This window comes from Octopus bimaculoides, chromosome 14 (genome assembly GCF_046866305.1).
Source record: "Octopus bimaculoides isolate indiv1 chromosome 14, ASM4686630v1, whole genome shotgun sequence".
Taxonomy (NCBI): domain Eukaryota; kingdom Metazoa; phylum Mollusca; class Cephalopoda; order Octopoda; family Octopodidae; genus Octopus; species Octopus bimaculoides.
The window spans coordinates 29,830,777-29,853,349 of record NC_142941.1 but is presented as its reverse complement, the minus strand read 5'-3'; the positions used below and the strand labels follow the sequence as shown (position 1 = coordinate 29,853,349).

General features: G+C 37.6%; 1 protein-coding gene across 2 annotated transcripts in view; it reads left to right on the top strand.

The window, feature by feature from the left end:
• The first annotated feature begins 1,187 nt into the window (after nucleotides 1-1,187).
• The window catches only part of LOC106870951 (uncharacterized), a 51,094-nt gene continuing 29,708 nt past the window's right edge, over nucleotides 1,188-22,573 (top strand). Inside the window, exons 1-2 of one of the 2 annotated variants that reach the window (XM_089362614.1) lie at nucleotides 1,188-2,291; nucleotides 16,121-16,191. The gene's annotated coding sequence lies outside the window, so the exon portion shown is untranslated. The remainder of the gene's footprint in view (nucleotides 2,292-16,120; nucleotides 16,192-22,573) is intronic. The other variant, XM_014917197.3, reaches the window with a different exon arrangement.

Below are 22,573 nucleotides of genomic sequence, written 5' to 3'. Positions count from 1 at the left end.
CTACTTACCACACAGCCACTCCTGCGCCTACATAAATTAAGTTTCTTTCATGGTGGCTCAAAATATATTTAATTTAGAGTATAAAATTAAAAGGAAGATTTATGGACACATTCCAGTCATTTCTATCATTGTTCCTCAAAGCAAGGTAAGCTTTGATGGCTACTGCTGTCGTGATGAATATCAGCTCTTTTGTTTTGAAGACATCAGCATCCTAATAGAAGACATGAATATGTAGGCGCAGTTACCTTTCCTGACGGCGGCTGCCTAATTAGTTGAACAATAAAGGGTATTACGCAACATTAAGGTCCAGAGACTCATCTCTTCCTCCTTTCTCGCCAAGACGTCGGACAGTAAAGACGTGATCTAGTCTCTCTCTCACACCATACGCCAGCGAGCAGATAGGAAGCAACGCACAGGAGAAGACCATGATTTCCACGCATCAAACCATTTCTATTTATCATCCAGCTTGTATATATACGTGTGGCCACATTAAAGGCATTTGAAGTTACCACCTTGTTCCATGTATTTCTTTATACCGTGCTCCTGTCAAATGATATTACAGCCTTCTGAGTAGAATCATATTAGATGGAATATAACCTATTCATCTAAAAATACATTCAACTTACATTGATGCTATTCCCAGAGACACGCAACGAAACTGAGGATCTAACAAAATTAATGAAGGACAACGATTCTTGGCGCGGTTTGGTGAACGGTGCCTCGATTGCGGCTGAAGAGAAGATATGTAATGGTCTTGATTTTTGTACAAATGTTACAAATTTTTGTTTTGGCCAAACGTCAACACTAACATCATGAAAAAGTTCAGTCAAGTTCTCTTCATCTAAGGATTTGTAAGTCTATGAACTAGCACATCAACATAACCCAATTAGTGGTCGGCTTAAGGCTATACAACTACCGAGTTATACGGATTATATTTAAACAGCCTGGGAAAAACTGATGTTACATGTTTGGCTCTGGGAACAGAAGCAGAAGATGAAAAATTCCAGACCAATATCTAACTGAACTAAAATATAAACGTGCTTAAAGACTCCTTGTAGTTATTAGTTAGTGTGTGGTGTATATTAAGGTTAATATATTAATGTTAACAATATATTAATGTTGCCCGTAGGAAGCTGAAAGGTTATGTTGACCCTCAAATGGAATAGCAATACTAGATTGTATGGGTCATACTAAGCTACGGGTACACACATCTCTCTCTCTCTCTTTCACTCACTCACTCACAGGAAATATTTACAAAAAGCAAAAAATCTGGGTTATCATACATTCTTCTCTTTGTTTTTATCTATTGTCCTTTCCCTTTAGGGATCTACCGTTTCTTTTTTTCATTCGCTTTCTCTCTTTCTTCATATAGATAGATAGATAGATAGATAGATAGATAGATAGATACAGCGACCTAGCTAGCTAGTAACTGGCTGTATACAAAGGCTGGCAAGTAGGCATGAGTGTGTACATATGAAAATGTATGTATGATTGTGTATATAACAACATTCTCGGCCACATGCGATGAATAACTACGTTAGACTGGATCCAGTGACAGATGAGACACTTCGCCTTCTGTTTTTCTTTCTTTCCTTTTCTCCTCTCCCCTCTCGATGACTTTATCTCTCTATCTCTCTCTCTCTCCCTCTCTGGATAATACCCGTTTCTTCCAATATCTTTCCAGTCAACACTCCAACTACACTCTACCCGATACCCTTATTCTACCCTACTGCATTGGTGACGCCGCCTCTCGGTTTTCCATGGCCATCGAGCCCACTACTACCACAATGACGACCCACAACAACCACCACCATCACCACCGCCGCCACCACCACTTTTATCATTACAGTCGATGCTAGCTACCTTTACCGCTGCCACCACCATAAAACAACATTGCTGCCACCCTTTATGTGCCTAACAGGATTTTTCGTTCGTTTATTCATTTACTTATTCATTGATTCTTTTAATTTCGTTTCGTTTTCTAATCTATTTAGTTAACTAGTTTGCTTCTTTTATATATATATAATCAACCCGCTCACCACGAGAAAGCAAAACAAAAACAATTCTTTCGTTACTGTTTTAAGGATTTTTGACGGAGAAAATGAAATGAAAAGCCGTAATTTGCAATTTTAATGAATTCTAGAAGCCAATGGATGAAATATCCGGACACAGCATTGTCTCCCCCTAGTTTCACAGCAACACATCTTTTTAAAAGCATCCTTTGGTTTGGCATGAACATGACAAAATAACCTGGCTGTGATCCTGGGACTTGCTCATGAATAAATGGCAAGGTAAGCAACCCACTCTCTCTCATTCTGTCTTAATCTTTCTTTCTGTTCACTTTCTCTGTCTCTCTCCCTTCCTCTCTCTCTGTTCTGTCCTCTCTTTTTTCACTCGATTTTCACCTCTCTCTCTCTCTCTGCCCCCTCTCTCTTTCTCTCTTTACATATATATTTGTATCTTTACACACCCTCCTTTCTTTATCCACCCTCACTCTTGCCTTTCCTCTGTCTCTCTTTTTCTCTTTACTCTCTCTCTGTCTCTCTCTGCATATATATATATATATATATAAGTTCAAAAAAACACAAAATAACAATAACAAAAAAACAACAAAGTGAGGACGTGATACGGATAGTGTTATTGGACGCTCGGGAAAGGAAGGAGAGAGAGTATGCACATTTCTCTTTCCACTGTTTTTTCTTTAGTCTGCCTCACTGTCATTCATCACTCCCCACCTTCGTCTCTTCTGCTCCATTCAAATTCATCTGCATTCTTTTCCTTTCTCCCCCCCCCCCGCTCTAGATTAATCCTCCTTCTTTATTTCTCTCTCATCTTCATTTTTAATCTCATTCTCCCACTTATAATTTCATACTCTTTCCTTTTCTCTTTTTTTGTCCTTCTTCCCGTATCTCTCTCTCTCTCTCTCTCTCTCTTTTCTTTCTTGTTTCCCTCCGTTTCTTACTCATTCATCTTCTATCACTCTTTTTCTCTTACATTTACGATAGGGTAACATCGTTTTCATTGCCATTTCTTCCTTTCTCTCTCTCCCTCACTTTATTTGCCCCTTCTTTAACCTCTCTTAACACCATCATAGTCATCATCATTACCACTGATCACATCAATGACATTCTTTTTTCGATTTTAAGGATTATCATCATTTTCCTTAGCAAAGATTAAGTCGTCCTGGTCGGGATTGTTTTGTTTTTTTTTTCAATGCAATTTTCTTTAAAAAACTTCATTTTCCTAAACCAGCTCTGTTTCTATATCCAGTAAGTGTATACATTAAGTATAGAAATAGCATGTATGTATGTGTCTTTTAAACATTTATAAGATTATTTAGATACATTTATATATTAGAATGTCTTTAAGATATGTTTATATAGCAGCCGGTCTAGAAGTGGGGGTACCAATTGTAATGGTAAGCTAAGTTGAACTGATCCCCATATTTTGTAGTAATTGCGGACAATGAGGGGTCTGGTCCTTTATTAAGGGTAGGAGATAAAATTATTGCTATTGTATAAGACGATTGTGTACATTCCATTGTGGAATTTATATATGTATATATCAATTTTACATATGTCTGTATCTACCACACATACACACACGTGTATACACACGCACATATATATATATATATATATATAGAGAGAGAGAGATGTACATGTTTGTGTTCGTTTGTGTCAGCATTGGAAAGCTGTTATGTAGGTCTGAAAGAAGTTCTTTGTATCTCTCCCTTTGCCTCTCTCTTTATTTCTTTAATTTTCTCTAGTTCCCTTTATATTTTTAATGTATATCAGCATTCATTTTTTCATTTATACATTTCTCAGTTTCATTGTCTTCATCCTGTTCTCCGAATCTTTCATTTCGTGTAATTCTCTTTCCACCACTTTCTCTCTTTATCTACCTAGCTAGCAATTTCAATGTCAGACTATGGCTTCGTCCTCTTTCTCCACTCTTTTGTTTCTTTGACATTTTATCTTTCATTACTCTCTCTCTCTCTCTCGTTTTACCTATGCCTCCTATTTAGCAAGATAGCTACTATCTATCCAGCTATTTGTCTATACAACTCTACCTACCTTCGCCCGTATTCTAGCTAGCTTGCTAGCTATCCGCTTGTCTGTTTATCTGCGAAACTACCTGCTTACCGAGTTATTTACCTATTTACCATTCTCTGTCAGTATCCGCTCCTTCTTTTGTTTAACTTCATTCATCCTACCTCGTCCCTTCGTTGCCAGACTGTATACACACGCACACACACACACACACATGTATGTATATAAATATACAGCCACACACATTAAAACGCAGCATATACTCGGGGTGGCGGAATGGAGGGTGTGCATGATGTGACAGGTGCCCAATTACCGTGCATCTAGTGAATGCAGGCACGAGTGAGTTGCGTTGTAGAATAAGGAAGGGTGAGATGGAAAGGGAAGTGTGAGCTGTGACACTTCGAAGAAACAGTTTGTTTTCTTCAAATTATTGTTAATATTTATTGTTTTTGTTTTTTAAACCTTGTCTTTTTTTTTCTCCTCGTACTTCTTTTTTGAATTAATATTCAACATTTCTTCCAAGCTATATATAGAAGTTGATTAATAACATTAACCGCAAACACTACTACAATCCTTACAGCTCAATTCCCCTCTTGTCCCTTCCACACACATTTCTACATAATTTTATAATTATATACATACGTTCATATACACTCACGCTCATATTTGGGATACAAGAATAAGGGGAAATTAATCACATTGTCACAATTTCAAATGTAAAGGAGGAAGACGGAGATGTTTTACTGTTCATGCCTTTCCCAGGTACATTATTGATGTGAATGAAATAAAATGGCCTCAGCCAAGAATTGATGATACCGGGTCGCGAATTAAACATGATTATTTCCACATTTGTTTTTATCACAAACAGGAAAGAATAGAAAAGGCAATGATACTGTTTGCGTTTAATATAAATACGTGGTTATTCTGACAACGTACCAAGATAAGCATTGATTTTTTTTTTTATCAATTAAATTCTGCTTCAAAAATGGCCGGCAAAATAAAAATGACAAAAATTGTAACTTTTTAATTGAAAAACAAAATTGCTTTCAGAAAACAAAGTTAAGGTTTGATTCGTAGGGTAAGTTTGTAGGTGATGTGATATTCATTCATTTCGTGAAGCAGGCAAAGATGTAGAAATATAGTGGTTAATAGTTAGTATGGGGTGGGGGTGGTCTTTCTGCAGTAATTAATTATTGAGATAACAAGACAATTTTATTAGCGAAGGAAATATGGAGGTGTTGTGATGTTCATACATTTCCAAAACGAGTGACGTTACTTAGGAGCAGTTGTGTGACCCCCAGGTCAACCCTGATCGAGTAGACCTATGTTCAAAGCATTCCATCTGTGACCATCCCATCTGTTTAAGAATATTTAGGATTTCATTGTGCAATGTATCGGCTCTAGGTGTGATCTAAGGCAGATTTGGTTGCGATAAGCAAGTCGAACAACTGTAGATGTCCTCTCATTGACCTGTGGTGTTGTTTAGCTCTTGGTCAGGCAAGCCTATACAAAAACGGTTCCCACCGTAACCAACCTCATTTTTTTCAAGGTATACTTTATACAGTATTCAGAGTGTCCTTTTTAAACAAGGTATGGTGCGATTATGGAGGAGATTTGGCTGCTATTTTAAGCAAGTTGAGTGACCTCGTAGAAAGCCCCTTTTGGTTTATTTGTAGGGGCGTGTAGATAATAGAGCGGGACTTGATTAATTCTCTTTTCTGTTATTTAGTGGCTAGCGGGAAGTTGTATACTGTGAACTTCATGTGTTTGTTTCCTTAAGAACATAAACGAATAAATTAATCGAGATAACTTTCTGTGGAAATTGAAACTATCTCACCAGAGGCTAATCTTCGAGATAATAAATATCCTTTATTTTTTATTCATTTACATTTTTTTTTTGTAAGATTAAATCGATTGACTCGGGCGGGATGGAAACCCCCACATCGACTGGCACGGATTCGAACTCAGTTAAATATTTATAAAGCTCTAAGTCGGACGTTCTACTATTTCTGCCATCGCCACTTCTAAGACCCAACCATAAATTAACGAGCCTCTACGTGGTCTCGACCAGTTAGAGATAGCAAAAATCACCTTTAAATTACATCCTACTTACTGTTAAATTATCCAGGAAGAACACCCTGGATAATGTAGTCCCAGATATACATACTCTGTTTGAAAAGACATGATAGTCATAGACGGAACATATTTGTTCATAGATTTTCTCCAACAAGACTGACCTTAGAGGTATTTAGTTACGGCCCTAAATCCCACCAAGGTCAGTTTTACCTTTCGTCCTTCATGGTTCGATTTATATTCGTACACACCCATTCTCGATGCGAATGAAATTATAATAGAAGACAACAGAAATAACACAAATAACTCTTGAATAATTTTTTTTCACGAATTGACACAACATCATGTACTTGTTGATTAAACCCGGGTCATCACCGATCCAGGCTTCGCCACACTGCCTTTGTTTTGTGCGTGTATACACACACATAATATATGCGTGCATATATATAATACACACACACATGTATGTATGTATGCGTGTCTATGTATCAAGAACTACGATTTCCAATGTGTTCTTCCCTTTTTTGAAATGGTCGCGTATGGTTTGAAGGAAATTTGGTTTCTATTTCTAACACATTGAATGATGGCATCCAGCCCACTCCATCCCACCCCGTTGGTTCGGATTTAAAGGGATGAGATATACAGTCGCTTGAATCGAACTCGGTACGTTACCTATTATCAGTGTCGATACTGGACAAATCAACCCCAGTGAAATTTGAACTCAGAACGAAAGTACTTAAGCTGTTAATCCGTTAACCCAACGTTTCTACTATTTCATAAATAATAGTAAAAACCTGATTTTCGGTTTAGTCATGATATTCATGGCTTTCTCGAAGACTGATTACATAACTATTGAATGGGTGAATTTTGTGCTGATGATGGTTGAGATGACGATGATGATGATAATGATGTTGATAATGATGATGATGATGTTTGGAGCGCATTTAGATGTCTGTGTGTCCGTGCCATGTCACTAAAGTGATATGACGATGGTGGCGACTTCGACTGTAGTGGTGGCTGGAGAGAGAATTTCAACATGCGTGCATAGTGTTAATTGGATGAAGAGGGAGTCGCAGAGCAAGAAACAGACAGAGCGGTAGAAGAGAATGTGTATTAGGAAAAATTTTCGTATATTTTTTTGTATTTTTTAAAGATTATGTCTATTACAGAGTTGACTGCCTTCTCTACACCACTGCCACGAGAAAGCGTCTACTTGTTCCCTCGACTTGTAAGAAATAGCAACTAGATCTCCCTCAAATCACACACTGCAGTCGTTTTAAATAAGGACACATTAGATAATGTAGTCCTACTTACCCTAAAAATAGATGGATGGTCATAACTGGAATATTTTTATCATGTCGGCTCCATCAGAACTGACCTCGAGTTAAATGAAAAACATGACTGAAACAAGGGATTCTCTTAATCTCTTGACCTGCAAGGTTGCGAATCTTAGCTGAGCAGGTCTAAATTTCTTATTAACTCTCCTATTATCTGACATATGTAGACGTGTAAGTGACCCTCCAATAACAGTATGTTTCAAGTAAATTCTTTATTTCAGTCATTGGGCTGTGACCATGCTGGGGCACTGCTCCAAGAGTTTTTAAGTTGAACAGGTCGGTCCCAGTACTTATTTTTAGGACTGGTGCTTATTCCATCTGCCTGTTTTGTTGAACTGCATAGTCACAGGGATGTCAACAAACACTGGTTGTCAAGTGGTGAGCACAGACAATGATGCACAAACACACACACACACACATATACGACCGGCTTCTATGCAGTTTCTGTTTATCAAATTCACTCTCAGAGCATTGGTCTGCCCAAGGCTATAGTAAAAGACATTTGCCCAAGATGCTGTACTGTGAGACTAAACTCAAAACCATGTGGTTGCAAAGCAAGCTTCTTAACCACACACCTCTGCCTGCACCTGTAGATAAGCATTTTAAAGCATGATATTTACTGGGAGATTTTGTTTTTGTTGTTATATTGGTGTGTCACTGCTGATTTTCATATAAATTTGCCATCTCTGTACTAAAAACTGCAACTCAGAGACTACAATTCTAGGAGGTGGGAAAAAATAATGTTGGCCAACATAGTTTTTAGATGTGAGTCGTAATAAGAAAATAGATAAAATGGTTCTGGTTGGGGTGGTTTTTTATCATGTCCACTTGATTACTGTTAACTGAGACTTAACCACAGTCATTTTATTTGCTTTTTGCATATCAAATCTACTCATTTGTCCCTCCCTTAGTGTATTTATTTACTTATTTCACTAATCACTTCCCAACTGTCTATCTGCCTACTAAGAAGATCTTTACTCACTTCATCTGTGCCCACTACAAGTATCTATAGAGTAGAGAAATAGAGTGGACTGTGAATAGAGTTAAATATATCCTGGCTGCCACATTGCAGCCTTTACAATTCATTAATGCATGCTATAGTGTGCAATATGGTCATTAGCTAGAGACATGGTATCACTAGAGAGATCCATCTGTGGATTGTACCTCTCTGATCAGCTGACTACTTGTGTGCCATACAATTGGGCAATCATTGCTGAACTGGATCTACATAACAACAAACAACTATGAACAGAGATACTGAAGAAGCAATGCAATGAGTCTCTTTGCAGTGCTAGAAATAGAAGCCACATCTCCCTCAAATTGTCACAAAATTCAAGATAAATTAGACAATGTGGTCCTGGGTACACTGAACCTCACAAAAAGACAGGATGATCACAGCTGGAACAGCATTGTTATATAGGTCTACTCAACGAGGGCCGATGTGTCGCTAAACAACAACTATATAACTCCATGACAATAAAAGAACCTTTAGGCAGTCACTCAGCTTGCTAGAAAGAGCAACAAAATGTCCCTAAAGTCACACTATTTTCTTTAAAAAAGACACTGGATAATGTGATCCTAGAAACATTGTGTATTAAGAAAATAGAGAGAATGGCCATGACTGCTACACCTTTGATTTTCTTAATACAGTTTGCTAGATCATGACTGACCTGTAGTTAAACATTTAGTGAAGGAGCGAGAGGTAGTTTCTTCCTCCGTTACTAAATGTCTCAACTATTCAGCAGAGATTGCATGTTTTTGTTGATCAACCACAGGTGAGACAGGATTAGGCTGTCCTATGATAGAAGACATAGCAGCCATCAACATCTTGTTTATTTTTTTTTCATATACATAGTATATCTTGGAATGCCCCAATGTGTTTTCTTAAAAGATAATAAGATATAATTTGAAATAGATTTGGTTATTATTTCTGGCTTGTAAGTGACCATGTCGAGGCTCCTATAAGATTGTGTGGTGAGATAGAAATGGTGAAACAGGAAACCAAAGACTTTACAGTTTTTAGTTTTATCCCTCTACAATTTCAGTTTAGATTTCTCCAGAGTGAACTTTCTTGGATCAATAAAATAAGTACCAGCTATAAACAGAGGACAAACCAATTTAACTACCTCTTTCTCCCCCCACCTTGAGCCAATGTAATAAATCATTATAATCTGCTGTTGTTTAAGGTGGTGAGCTGGCAGAATCGTTAGCATGCCAGACAAAACATTTAGTGGCATTTCTTCCAGCTTTACATTCTAACTTCAAATTCCATCAAGGTCAGCTTTGTCTTTTACCCTTTCAGGGTTGGTAAAATAAGTACCAGTCAAGCACTGGGATCAATATAATCAACTAAACCCTTCCCCCTAAAATAACTAACCTTGTGCCAAAATTAGAATTATTTGCTGTTGTTTTGATGATGGAAGGGTCACAAGCATAGTAGAGCACCACCAGACTGAAAGTTCTGGTAATCCTTAGTACTAAAGACTACCAGAACTTTCATTGTTATCATGTATAGAAGAAAGGAGTTGTAGAAGAATAATTGAAGATTTTGTCTGTGTGTAGTGTGTCTGAGGCCAACATAACAGACACCTCTTTCCAAGTTGATTATATTATGGAACCCCAAACTATGGCATGCAAAGTAATTGGCCAAAAACCAAGTATGACCTACAATCTATTTTCTTCCAGTTATACCATGCCTCTATCTATCTGAGACTTGTGTTACAAATATGAATCATGAGAGTTACAGTGTGACGGTATTCTCTCTGCTGTCTGGTCTATTTCCATACACTTCCAGATTCTGGTGTTCATGATGGTGGCCAACAGAAACAGAGATAAATGCTATACAACATTTTGTCCAGAATTTTACCATTTCTACAATACGTTCTGCAGACATGGCTATAGGTGCAGCTGTGGCTTTGTGGTTACAAAGCTTGTTGCCAAGCATGTGGTCTGCACAGCACTTTGAGCAAGTGTCTTCTACTATAGTTCTAGGTTATACAAAGCTTTGTGAGTGGATTTGGTTGACACAAACTGAAAGAAGCTTATCATCTCTCTCTCTCTCTATATATATATATATAGTCCACAGCTTCTTCCCCAACCCAACCTCCCAACCTGGCTCGTTCCCCTGCTCCCGCCCACGCTGCTGCACTTGCCCTTACCTCTCCAACACCACCCTCCTCACCAGCACCCATCACCGACCCTATCGCATCACCGACTCCTTCACCTGCACGTCTACCAACATCATATATTGCCTCTCCTGCTCTCTCTGCCAATCCCTGTACATCGGACAAACGGGGCGCCGCCTGGCCGACCGATTCGCGGAACACCTCCGAGATATCAACGTCGGCAATGACACCCCGGTGTCACGCCACTTCCGTTCTGCCGGCCACTCCTTGCGGCAACACCTGTCTGTGTTTGGATTGTCCATGCACAGGGGCCATCCGGACTCCCATTTGCGCCGTGAACAGGGATTAATCTTCTATCTTCGCTCCTTTGCGCCACATGGGCTCAACTCCCCTCCACTCTTCATCTAACCCCCTCCTCCTGTCTCTCTCCCCCACCCTCCCTCCTACCACCCATCTCTCCCCTCCCCCACCTCCTGCTCCGATTCCTACTTCTTTGTACGTCTCTTCACCTCTCTTCATACTTCTCTCCACTCCCACTTCTCTTCACCCCTACTCTTTCTCTACTCTCACTCTCTTCTCTCGTACTCCCCCCTCTCTCACTCTTACTCTCTACACTCTTACTCTCCTACTCTCTACACTCTTACTCTCTCACCCTTACTCTCTTACTCTCTCACCCTTACTCTCTCACTCTCCCTCTCTTTCTCCCCCCATACCCCTCTTCCCTCACTCTCTTTCTCTTCCTCTCTTTCTCCCCCCCATACCCACCTTCCCCTCTTTCTCTCCCCCCATACCCACCTTCCCCCTCTCTTAATCCACCTTCCCTCTCTTATACCCACCCTCTCTCCTCTCTTTCTCTCCCCTCCCATACCCATCTTCCCCCTCTCTTACATCCACCTTCCCCTTCTCCCTCCTCGTCAACACCCTCTCATAAGCTCATCCCACCACACCCCAACACACTCCTACTCTACCTTCCCACTCCACCCCATCCAATTCCTTACACCCACCACCCACCCCTACCCACAGACCCCCTACCTCTACCCCACCCTCAGCCTAACCCACACTCCACCCATGCCTTCCCCACCTCCCAACACCCTCACATCACACCACACCAATACCCTCGCATCACACCACGCACACCACACCAATACCCTCGCATCACACCACGCACACACTACAACTGACCAACTACTTTCTCCCTTTCTCCCTTCCCCATTTTCACACTACATACGTCAAGATCACCAGCATTCTACCTCCCACACACAGCCCCTCATTCCCGATCACCGTTTGTTATCTCCCCCTTTCTTAGCTCTCCTGAAATAAGAATTTCTAACTTCCGGTCAGTCATTGTTATGATCGGCCATTATTATGATTGACCGTTGACTGAACACTATTCAATTTTTTTTCTCCGTGGTTTTCTCCTTGTCTCCGTATTCTTTCTGTTGAAGAGCGTAGCTCGAAACGTCAAAGACTTTCCGTATTCCCGAGCGTCATACTAATATATACTTTTGTTATTTACACCACCTGTCCTCGTCTGTTGTTATTATTTGTATATTCTCCCATATATATATATATATATATATATATATATATATATATATATATATATATATATAATTAAGGGATATGTTAACCTCATGAAGGTATGGTTGGTTGCATCCAAGGAAATACTGGTTCAATACCTAGTATTGTTGGGGAATGAAATTCCCTTAAAACAATAGGTATAAAGCATATAGTTTATATCCAATTAAAAGAAGAAAAGAAAATGGAGATTAAGAAGTTAACAGTTATTTATTATTAACAAATTGGTCGTCTTCACTTTTTACAGCCGTTTCAATTAATACTCAATAATTTAATTACAAATTTAATGTACAAATTTGTAATTAAATTATTGGGTATTGAATCAGATGTATGAAGTGAAGGTGACCAATTTGTTAATAATAAATAATTGTTCTATTCATTTAACTATATATATACATATATATATATATATATGTGTGTGTGTGTGTGTAATTTACATATTTACAGTAAATCCCAGTTGTTTTCTCTTGAAGCAAATCTGCTTTATTCCATTCTTACAATAAAATGTGCAGTCTCACTTGCTGCTGTGTGTTACTGCAAAATATTAAAATCGAGATTTATGAAAATATTATTTGTAGAGTTATTGTATAAATTTCCAATTTGTTATTTTGTTATACTATATATGTGTGTGTGTATATAGGCACAGGAGTGGCTGTGTGGTAAGTAGCTTGCTAACCAACCACATGGTTCTAGGTTCAGTTCCACTGCGCGGCACCTTGGGCAAGTGTCTTCTACTGTAGCCTCGGGCCGACCAAAAGTTTTGTGAGTAGATTTGGTAGACGGAAACTGAAAGAAGCCTGTCATATATATATATATATATATATATATATATATATATATATATATATATAAAATGACTGAAACGAATAAAAGTAAAAGTATATATATGGGTAAAGACTCCCTTCAGTCATGAATGAGCATAGGATTGTACCTAGAAAATTACCCTCTGAGTCACAAGTCCAGGCAAGGTTGTTTATGGAAGACCAGCAGTCACCCATGCATACCAGCCTCCTCCACTCTCCATGCCACCAATATTATCTAAGGGAGAAGAAAAGCTAACACAGCTTGATGCCAGTGATGGCGTAACTCACTTTTACTGCTAAGTGAAGGTGCATGGTTCAGTGGTTAGAGCGTTGGGTTCACAATCATGAGGTAGTGAGTCCAATTCTTGGACTGGGCCATGTGTTGTGTTCTTGAGTGAGACACTTTATTTCATATTGCTCCAGTTCACTCAGTAAAGCCCTCCCTTCATAACCAAAAGGGGTCTTTACCCTTTTACCCTATATGCGTATACATTTTCATTCTCCTTCTTCTTGATAATTTGCTTTTCGCAATGAAAACCGGTTAGAAGAAATCTTTATTAAAATATGCTTCCAGTTTAGCATTCTGGCCTTTTTTCATTTTCTTATTATTTCTCCACGTGCGGTTAACACAACCCCACTATTTACTGACTTATATATATATATATATATATATATATATATATATATATATATAATTTTATATAAAGGGCATTAACTGTGTAGTAATGCCTCACGCTTCGAGGGACTAAATAAGTCAAAAACTACCAAAAAATAAGCAACATATTTACTGAAAGCGAGGAAATGCAGATTTCAAAATTTATCTCTTAAAAACATTTAATTCAACGGTAAACCACTAGTTTCTCAATCAAATACAGAAAAACTGAAGTAACCTGCATTCTTTTGTTCATCAGTACATGTATGGTCAAGATACATAAAGATAAACAAGAATCAACATACCACGATGTAGCCACCACAGTACGATGACTTCTGTCCATAATTATATATCCATGAAACAGATTTGAATTTATCCGGTTGCATCTCAGTAACATGTGCTTATACAGAATAATATTCAGCACTGAATATATTCTAATTATGGTATGTTGATTCTTGTTTATTTTTATGTATCTTGACCATACGTGTACTGATGAACAAAAGAATGCAGGTTACTTCACAGTTTTTCTGTATTTGATTGAGAAACCAGTGGTTTACCGTTAAGTTAAATGTTTTTTAAGAGATAAATTTTGAAAGCTGCATTCCCTCGCTTTCAGTAAATATGTTGCTTATTTTTTGGTAGTTTTTGACTTATTTAGTCCCTCGCAGCGTGAAGCATTACTACACAGTTAATGCCCTTTATATAAAATTATTTATATTTATGAAAAAATGATGAATTTTTTTCATTACGAAATTTTTTTCATTATGAGGTTTTTTTCACGCTGACTACTTGATAAATTCTTATAAAGAATTTATCCTATATTATATTATATATATATATATATATATATATATATATATATATATATATGTTTTTCAAACAACTTGCACATGCAAGTGCTACCAGTCAAAAGCTTCACATACCAGAAGCCAGCTAGTGTATGGAGGCATCGGAAAGAATGTGCGCTGTTTCGGGGCTTACCTCTCAACCACTGGCCCCCACCTCACTGACATAAAGCCCTACTTGCTAGATCAACTGGTTATCAGATATAGCTCAATATTCTTCTAGCCATCACTCATTGTCTCTTTTTAACCAAATCCAGTGGCTAGCCCTTTTCCACTGTAGTTAGGTTATAGCTCATGGTGGTATTTGCTTTATGATGATATTAGTTCATTCACTACAGCTGTTTCAAACGAGTTTTTTATTGATGAATATAGTTATTACATCATGAGAAAAAAAAATGTTTCCATCAAATTAATCTACACAAATTAGACATTTAGAAAAAACATTCCAAGAATCCACATTATGTGCCACTTCATGATTCTCTGGTTATAAATTAATATAATTGCGTAGTAGTTTAAAAGTGTAGGTACAGTTTTTAAAGATGTAGGTACCGTTTAAAAATAAGTATATTATAAGAATATTAAAGAACTCCTTCAACCTGGGGAACATCTTAAATCCCAGGGTGGAAGTCTTTGGAACCTGCTTACACTTCAGGGGATTCCTGCTGAAATCCTGGGACCCTCTAGCTGACCAGGTGGATTCCAGACAGCAATCTAAGGGAGACAATCCCTTGTGCTTAACCCTTCTCCTTTGTGTGTTCAATAACTAGCCATGTGGTCTTTTCTTCCTCCTCTTTGAGGAGAGGTTATAGACCAATATATATCATCATCATCATCATCATCATTTAACGTCCGTTGTCCATGTTGGCATGAGTTGGACGGTTTGACTGGGCTGGCATGCTGGAAGGCTGTACCAGACTCCAGTCTGATTTGGCATGGTTTTCTACGGCTGGATGCCCTTCTTAATGCCAACCACTCCGAGAGTGTAATAGGTGCTTTTACAAGCCACTGGCAAAGGTCCATTTGCATGACACCGGGGTGTGTTTATGTGCCAGTGGCACAGGTGCCAATTTGCATGACACTGGTATCTGCCATGACTGCGATTTTGCTCGGCTTGATAGGTTTTATATGGTTAGTTGGGCGTATGTATGTATATAAATATAAGTGTAGGTACATGTGTATAAATAGATGTGGGTTGGTGTACACTTTTATGCTTTATGTATGTTTCTTTATCTCAATGTGTGTAAGGAGTTTTTCATTTTCATTTTATTTTTATTTTCACTTTTTAGTATTAGATGTCCCATTGTAACTTTGTACACATATGAAGGTATAAGTGTTTTATTTGATGAATTCTCTCTGGTAATTTATATTATCTGTTAATGTTCATTTTTGGCTGGAACTCTGTTGTCCTGCTATTTAAAGAATGAAAATAAAATTAACCTTATCTTAGAAGTTGGAACAAGATATCAAATTCTCATCCCCTATACTATATTCCTCCTCCCACTATATAAAAAGTCTTTCACCTCTTTTAATGTTGTTTTTTTTTTTACTTGAGCTTTGTTGGCCAGTTATTTAAAGATAAAATAAAATAACCTTATCTTTTGAAGTTAGAGCAGAATATCTGATTTTCCTCCCCTATTCTGTATTCTTCCTCCCAGCACAACTGATCCTCACCTCTCTCCCTATTCCTGTCACCTTGATGATTTTCCTGTATAAGCTACTAACTAGGGTAAGCGAATCATTCTTTGACTAAAGCTAACCAGGAAATTATGTGCCAAATGGCACATAATGTGGATTCTTGGAATATCTTTTTTTTTAAATGTTTAATTCACGTATAGGCGCAGGAGTGGCTATGTGGTAAGTAGCTTGCTTACCAACCACATGGTCCCAGGTTCAGTGCCACTGTGTGGCACCTTGGGCAAGTGTCTTCTACTATAGCCTCGGGCTGACCAAAGCCTTGTGAGTGGATTTGGTAGACGGAAACTGGGAGAAGCCCATTGTATATGTATGTGTATATATAAGAATTTAAGGATTGGAGAAAACGCATGTTATAATTGCATACTTTATTTCTACATATGTTTCAAAGGATTACAGCCTGTGTGATCCATAGGGATCTTTGATATTAAAATTGTAACCTTCTCATCAGGGAAAGCATGGGAATCATCTTAAACGTAAGACATTATGACCGATTATGAAAACAATGTGTGTATATATATATATATATATATATATATATATATATATATATATATATATATATGTATGTATGTGTATATGTTTGTGTGTCCGTTTATCTCCCCAGCATCGCTTGACAACCGATGCTGGTGTGTTTGCATCCCCGTAACTTAGTGGTTCGGCAAAAAGAGTCCTATAGAATAAGTACTAGGCTTACAAACAATAAGCTCTGGGTTCGATTTGCTTGACTATAAAGGTCGTGGTCCAGCATGGCTGCAGTCAAATGACTGAAACAAGTAAAAGAGTAAGAGTATATTCATCTGATGAAAATGGTCTTTTTTTTGCATGATGTAATAACTCTATTCATCAATTAAAAAGAAAAACTCATTTGAAACAGCTGTAGTGAATGAACCAATATCCATCTGTTGTTATTTGTTTATTATTCATCTTACTCGGAACCTGCAATTAGTGTGGATCTGGAGTCTTTTAAGTGCAGTACAATTGGTGCAGTGTTTGTTCTTAGGTACAGCCTTGAGACTCATGGTATATTCAGTCGGGTACCTGTGGTCATATAACTGGAATATTAATCCGTCTGTACTTCTGTTTATACGTATATCATAATCATCATCATCATTTAACATTCTTTGTCCATGCTAGCATGGGTTGGACAGTTTGACCGGGGCTGGCAAGCTGAAAGGCTGCACCAGACTCCAGTCTGATTTGGTATGGTTTCAACGGCCAGATGCCCTTTCTAATGCCAACCACTCTAAGAGTGTAATAGGTGCTTTTACATGCCACTAGCGTAGGACCAGGTAAGATAATAAAGATAAATAGATCAATTTAAGCACTAAAAAGGAAGATTACTTATATATGAAAAAATGCCATAATAATTCATCCTAGCAGAACATACAAGTAGTCATGATAAAACCATTCAAACAATGAGCCTAACTTACATTCAGAATATATCAGGGAAGGAGGTACACATTATCTAGTGATAGAAATCAAGGGATTAAAGGCAAAGGAAATAAGATAAACAGATTTATAACAGATAAGCTTATTTAAAAATATAAGTGTATAAAAAAAATTTTAACAATTATGAAAAGTCTTAAAGTATGTAATGATAGAAAGAGATATAACAGTATAAAAATATGGCATACATATTTATCCCTATTTTACTTTTAACCTCCCCATTCTTATAAACACCAAGTAAATAACTAACTCGCTTTGTGATCATGAGTGCACCAAACCTCACGTGTGCGTATGCTCACATTTTTGCAGATGCTTGTATGAGCGAGTGTACTCGCGCCATGCAGCTTGCCCAAGGGTGTTTATACATCCATATCTGTTAACGGTTATTTTTAATACTTTTCTCACTGGATTGCATGTACATTTCTCTTTTTTCCATCTGTGATTTTATTTTTGATCTATATAAATGAAGATATTTCCTCCATCTGGCTGGTTTTCTTTCTACAAAGCAGAAAGTTGCATTGTGAAACAGTCATTTTAATGAGTTGTATTTATTTGTTTATCACCCGACAAGATACATCTGCACCACCGGATGCACCTTAACTAGTTGTTGAGTGTCCCACCCAAGAGGAATCGATGCTAGATGTGTCAAAACAATTGTCGTGATTAATAATAAATTCTTGTATATTCCATCTTCTGTCTTTTATTTGTTATATACCTAACGATCACTCTGAAAGTGACCATGCTTTACCAGTAAGCTACCAGGTGTTAACCATTCATTTTATTCATTAACCACAACCAATTTCCGATTTCCAGGAGGAAGGTGCTATACAGTAGCGTACCAAGATGATGGATAAAATAACACTGGATGTTTCACTAAAGGACATACCTATACCCAGTAGGAAAGATTATATACGTGATCTTTTGGAGAAAACGAACCAATTTGTTCATAGAATGCACTGGAAAGCTTTCTTTTTCGACAAGGAGCTTAGACCAAATGACAAACCTGAACATGGTGACCTACTAAGAAAAGTATTCAAATCTAGAAGGAACTCACCGACCAACAAACACCTAACCAGATTTGAAGAAGAATTATATAGTATAGTTAAGAACGTGAAGTTCAGGAAGTACCCTAGAAGGTTTATTATACATCAACAGAAAATCAGAAAATTACTTGTCAACTTCAAGAAAGCTCTGGGGATACTTATACCAGCGGACAAAACAAGTAACATTTACATTGTTGATATTGAACTATATAAGTCTATGATTAGGAAGGAATTACACAACAAATATAGACATGCTAGTAATGACGTATTAAAAAGAATTAACAATACAGGCCTACAAATCGTCAGAGATCTAGCCATAGATGATAGAACTGAACCCTATGTTCCCCGAAAACCCTGGATTTTGCTTCCCCTCAGATTGATTTGCCCTTCTAAATCCAATTTAGGCATTATTAGTAAAAAAAATTATTGACAGAGTAATACCCGTCCTTAAGTCTAAAATTAGATTAGCCCTTTGGTCTGATACGCAAGAGGTGGTTGGATGGTTCAAGCTTCTAGAAATTAGTAAATTCTTACAACTAGATAAAGAGAGCTACTATGCCACTATCAACCTGATCGTTCTTAATCAAGCCCTGATTTTTGGCATGAAAAATTCTGATTTGTCCCGACATGAAATGGATATACTTGCTGCACAAGCCACTCTAGTAGATTTTGATGGTAGATTATGGAGTAGAATAGATAAGGAAAATGTATTTGATTTAGCAATGGGCTCACATGATTCTGCTCAGGCCAGTGACCTAGTCGGAATATATATCCTTTCATTAATCCACTCTTCCTTTCCAGAAGTAACAGGGGTTCTATATAGGGATGATGCCTTATTTTTTCTAGACAGAAATAGCAAAGTACAGTTAGAAAGGCATAGGAAAAATTTCTTTAGACTTTCCAAAAATTTAGGACTAAACATTTCTATAGGTAAAGATTATCGTAGAGTGAATTTTCTTGATGCTACCTTCTGTCTTGATACTGGATCATTTGAATCATTTCATAAGCCGAATGGGCATATTAAGTACATTAACGTAGCATCCAACCATCCACCCTCGATTGTACGGGGAATGTTAAGAATATTTCTACAAGAATCTCTAGATTATCTGCTAACAATAAAATTTTTGAATCTCGTGCATCTTATAATGATGCTCTAGCTAGGGCTGGGTACCGTGAAAAAATCCAATATATACAAGAAGCAGGCATAAGCAACACTGGTAATCCCTATAACTGTGATGCACATCATATACCACCACAACATTACCATTTCAGAACTCACTTGGATCAGGAATACAGGCCAAAATTGGTCATATCAATGAACTACCAACAAAAACTCATAGACATATGGGACATAATAATTCAACTGATTGTTCCAATCCTGTACAACACACTTGATCAAATAAACTAGGGATCCATAGTAGGCTTCCAAGTTAGCAGGAAAAGGACAACAAAAACCAAGGCAGGACAAGTATCTCAAGTCATTTAGAATATTTAATTTGAGTAAAGTGAATTTGAGGTAATTAATAATTAGTTAATTAATTAATTATTGGATATCTTACAGCTGTTTCTAGGATATCCCAAGTGTTAGGTTAGCATCTCCATACACTGGGTATTCCATCATCAGAGACAAGGTGAGTGCGTAAGAAAGTTCTAGACAGGGAATTCACATTTTATAAAGGAGTAAAGGAATAAAATAGTAGATAGAAGAATAAAGGGTAAAACAGTAGATAGAAGAACACAGACAGGAGAATAAAGTTCACAACTCATCTTCTTCCAGTGGGTATAGCGGTTGGTCCGTACTTCTGTGAAGGTATAGGTCCTTAAGTATAATCCCAGGTGAATCCAGGCAGTATTTTGAATGTTGCTTTCATGTTGAAGGAATAAATCAAGTGGTTAGCTAGTATGAAAAAGGTCTACATGGGTATATAGAGTGAGAAAGACAGACATCATGATAGACAGATATGGGTTCTGAATAAGTGAATAGAAGAGGGGTGAAAGAGAGAAAAGAAAGGAAGGGAATAAATGCGGGAAAGAATGAATGAGGGCGAATGTAAAATAAAATCAAAATCAAAGATAAAGATAAAATGCCAGTATTATTCTTTATTAGGCTCACTCCTCACAAAATACTATATGCTTTTTCCAGTGACAAGCTATCACTGATCTCGAGAAAGGAGAAATAAGCTATATTAAATCTCTGAACAAGATATAAACAATAACAATACGGAATTGTAACATACAATTGCCAACCAAGTGTGGCGTCCTATACCGGACAATGCTACTGACGTTTATAGCCCCAGGAAGACAGGGGTGGTGGTGTGGGTTATGGTCTAGTCACCCATATTGTAAACCAGGTGATACACGAAGGAGTCATACCCAATGACTGGTGTTGCAGTACCATAGTCAACTGCTATAAAGGTAAAGGTGATGCTTTAGATAGAAAAATAACTACAGGAGTATCAAACTGCTGGATCAGGTGGTGAAGGTCACAGAGAGGGTCATAGCCCAACTAATTAGGGAGAGAGTTCGCTTAGATGAGATGCAGTTTGGTTTTTTGCCAGGAAAAAGCACCACTGTTGCTATATTCCTGGTTCGACAACTGAAGGAGAAATACCTAGCCAAAGATAAACCCCTGTACTTGGCTTTTGTTGACTTGGAAGTTATTTGACTGGTACTCTATTTTATTAACCATTGGAAGAATGAAAGGCAAAGTCAACTTCAGTGGGATTTGTTTCGAGATTGTAAAGGATCATAACTAAAATATCACGTCATTTTGTCCAACCTTCCAGTAAGTCTGCTGAATATGATCATGGCAATGTGGTGAGCTGGTAGAATTGTTACCATACTGGACAAAATTGATGACAGTAAATACTACCCAACCCATACAAGCATGAAAAAATGGACACTAAACTGATGATGATGGCAATAATGTAGCTAAGTATACAAATCATTTTGTCCAGTCCTCTAACAGTGCTGCCTTTCACTGCACTCTTCCACAAAAATAATTAACAAGCCAATGAGGAAACCCCTATATGGTCGCTCAACTTAGTAGAAATAGCAGCCAAAACTTTCAAATCAAACTCTGTCATCTGATAAGATACATTATCGAACAGGCTGATCATAGTAGGCATACCTCTGATATAGATCTGTTTTGTTTTAGAGCCTAGTTTTATCTTGTAGGCTCAGCAATTCTTCAGGAGTTTGAAATAATTCTTAGTTCTGAAAAAAACAAAGCCCAACCGTTGATACAGTTTGACTGGAGGTTGGGGAGTTCTATTGATTTTAGTTGTGTGTTGTTCATGTGTTAGAAGAATTTATTGCAAGTAAATTGATGTTTGTGGTAGCATGCAGTCCAGTGGTTACTGTGTGGCAGTCACAATTGCAAGATCACAGTTTTGATTCTTAGACCAGTTAGTGAATTATGTTCCTAATTAAAACCCTTCATTTCATGTTGTTCCAGTCCATTCAGCTGTAAATAAGTAACCCTGTGATGGACTAGCATCCCATTCACGGAAATGCTGTGATCTTGGTTGCTTATTTGCCATGGAAACTAGGTAACCAGCTTTATGAGTTCTGGGGCTCTTGGCAGTAATGTCCTGTGGTTAATGGTGAGATTGTTATGTAGAATCCTCACTCACCTAATTCAGTCTTGATTGAGCAGCATTCTGATTAAAGACATTCTAACTATGACCACCCCATCTGTTTGTATAGCTTCAACTTCACTGTCCAATGTTTCCTTTTTTGTTATTAAATTATACGATATGATTGGAGAGAATTGAACTTTTACATGACCATATTTCTAATAAAATACATTATCAATCTGTTATATGCATTAGAAGTAGTATTAAATTAAAATGGCCATCTACATATCATATTTGATATTAATACATTGTTGAAAGGAAATTTACTGTGGTATTCATCCAGAAA